The sequence below is a fragment of the Mycteria americana genome, chromosome 6 (genome assembly GCF_035582795.1).
Source record: "Mycteria americana isolate JAX WOST 10 ecotype Jacksonville Zoo and Gardens chromosome 6, USCA_MyAme_1.0, whole genome shotgun sequence".
Taxonomy (NCBI): Eukaryota; Metazoa; Chordata; class Aves; order Ciconiiformes; family Ciconiidae; genus Mycteria; species Mycteria americana.
The window spans coordinates 2,603,597-2,606,565 of NC_134370.1; the positions used below are offsets into that span (position 1 = coordinate 2,603,597).

Consider the following 2,969-nt stretch of genomic DNA (forward strand, 5'->3'; position numbering starts at 1 on the left):
GTATCTAGCTTCTTCACTGTGCCAAATTGGGTTGGAAACTCATGAGAACGTCTCTCCTGTGAGACTTCTGGTGCTTCCTGCCTCAGCTTGTGTTGTAAATGTCACAAGCACTTACACAGCTTTTCATGTGGTATTTCAACACCCCTGCTGCCACGCTCGGCTGGGATTCAGCGGGAGAGAGATGCTCAAAAGCACAAACCACTGAAGAGGATGGAAAGGAACAGAGGGGTTCCTTGTACAGGTTGTTTTATTTATTGTTTAATTTGCATTTTTGCTGGAATACCAGTATATAATCTGGGTTTGAATGCTAAGTGGCAATACCATTGTTTCAATTTCACTTTTTCTACTTTTTCTTTACCAGAAACCTGGGCACGAAAGCCCCTGGACACGGGCTGCTCATGGGGCACAGCCTGGATGCCTCTGCCCAATGGCAGGCACAGAGGCTGGGGCAAATAGTGAAATGCTACAGATTATTAATTCACAACGCAGCAGAAGTTGACTTCAGTCCCAGCCCTTCATTCCCATGGTTTTTAAGACCACGTGTAGTACTTTGCGTAACCGCGGACGGTATCAGGTTGGTGTCACCGACTGGAAAAGGCGAAGCGATACCTCCCGGCTGCCAGCCATGGAAGAGAAAAGGTCCTGTGCAGCCAGATGAACGGCCAGCGAAATGAAAGGTTAGCAATTTGTCAGGTTAAACAAACCTCTCAGAGTTTCCCATTTGTTATTTGAAGTCTTGTCAAGTTATGGAAAAGCATTTTAATTAACAACTCGCAGATTTTTAAAATAAAAATCAATAAGGCGCGCATATTTCTTTAAGCGATGTCCAGAGTTTTCCTCCAAAGTTACAGTTTGACAGATTTCCATTAAGTTTATTGGCTTGAGATGATGTGATTGTGTTTTAATATGAAGAATTAATAAAAGATATATGAACTCATATTTATATAACCCAGTACAAAAGGGTCAGTGCATTTCCCACTCTAATTTTCTTCACAGTTTAGTTTTAAATGAATTTGATTCTTCAAGGAAAAGCATCATGACATAAAGACATAACCCCCACACTCTTTGACTCCCACCACCCGCATTCACCAAAAAAAAAAAAAAAGAGAAAAAAAGAGAAGGAAAAGGAAAAAGTAAAACTTAGACTATCCTAATTTGTATTGGCTTCATTATTCTCCAGATAAAAGGCTACTCAACATAAATGAGGACTCTGAGTTCAAACTTTTAAAGAATTCACATATTTACATCAATTTTTAAAAGGTTTTATAACTAATGAACTCAGATTTCTTTTGGCATGGCATAAAATCCATTTGTACAGTTTTTAATTAAGAATGCAGCCTACGCAATTAAAATTAAGGGTAGAGACTTCATCAGATGTCCTGTGAGAACCCCAGTCGAAAAAATTATGTTAATGTTGTATGTCCTAAAAGCATTCTCTGAATGTTGGAAACACTTTATGAAGAATTATTTCTGCTATACAGTAAGGATTTATTTAAAGTTGAGATTTAGCAGCTTTTAATTTTGGAGTGTTAGGACCTTGTTTATCACTAATCGCTTTGGCATTTGCTATGTGCTTTCAAATCAGATAGGATCATTTAAAACTGTCTGCATTTTCCAAAAAAACCCGTATATGTATATAAATGTGTATATATATATATACGTAGACTGAGACATTCACACAATCTATAATGCAAATAATGCACATGTAGTCAAGGGAATTCCTAATGTGAATTTTAATATTTAAAGTGACAAGGGCCATTATTGGGAATATTAAGACACTTCTTTGTTGAAATGATTAAAATTACATTTGAAATAATGAATGAAATGCACACATAAAAATATAAATAACTAATTTCAAAGGTTTCCATAAGTTGTATAGGAAAATGAAGTTTAATGTAATTGAAAGGTGCTAAATGATTTTCCTAGAAAACAGTTTTCTCTTTAGGAAGTGATGCAGCATGATCAATAACAGGATGGGTTTTCCCATTTCCAAACTTCTCCGGTTCCGCCTGGAAACAACTCATTTCGTGATGATTGTAATGGGTTTTTTTCAGTGTGGGAGATACTCAAGGAGGAATACCAACAGCGAGCCCAAAGCGCGTGCAAGCGAGATGATACCGAGACAAAACAAAAAGACATGTGATACACTGCTATGTAATGCCGGCCGCTTCCTTCATATTGGGTGCAGGGATTTTCTTTCTTCTCTTTTCCTTTTTTTCTTTTCCTTTTCAACATGGCTTAATGCAATAAAAATGTTTTATATTTAGAAGAGTAACAAGGGAGCTGAGGCTTAGCTTTGGAAGGCAAGCCAAATTTCATAAGGATTTTAAAGTGTAGAATAAGAAGGTTTGGCTCACAGGAGAAGTCATTTCCAAGCCAAAGACCTGACATGAAGAAATGTGCAAAGAAGCAAGGGGGAGACAGGTTTTGGGGAGGAAAGAGACTGTGGTGATGGAAGCGAACCAAGCAGGAAGGAGCGCGGGATGCGATGGCCATGACTCATGCCGGTGAGCTGTTGAACACGCAGGGAAGGCTCCAGAGGATGGGCAACCACTCACTAAGTGATGGTCACGTGAACAGTCTTTTATAAAAATAAGTGATAAAGGCTGAAATCCTTGTTTTTAGCACTTGAATTCAACAGTTTTTTAACATGGAAGTAGGGTAGAATAAGGTGCTTTTCACTTAAAGGTGAAGTCACCAAAATTCATCTGTGCTTCTCAGGTTGATGAGTTTTGTAGTCTCAGCTCTGTTACTCGTAGCCAGTGGAGCTCATAAAAAAAGCAGTTTTAATCTTTGGTTTAGCTAGCAGACATTAGTCAAAAAGAAAAAAGATGCCCACAACTGAGTTATAGGTGGCTCTTATCTTTAGAGAGGCTAGTCAACAGCTCCCAGCTAAATCATAAATAGCAAAATGCTTACATTGCATCCACCACGGAGGTAATTCTTCTCTAATTTACATCGGGTTTACA

At 38.3% G+C, this 2,969-nt stretch overlaps 1 long non-coding RNA gene across 1 annotated transcript; it reads left to right on the forward strand.

Moving 5' to 3' along the window:
* The first annotated feature begins 202 nt into the window (after window positions 1–202).
* LOC142410861 (uncharacterized) lies at window positions 203–1,994 on the forward strand. Its single transcript, XR_012776052.1, has 3 exons — window positions 203–241; window positions 362–677; window positions 1,946–1,994. It is a non-coding gene; the product is annotated as an uncharacterized LOC142410861 (long non-coding RNA).
* Window positions 1,995–2,969: the final 975 nt, after the last annotated feature.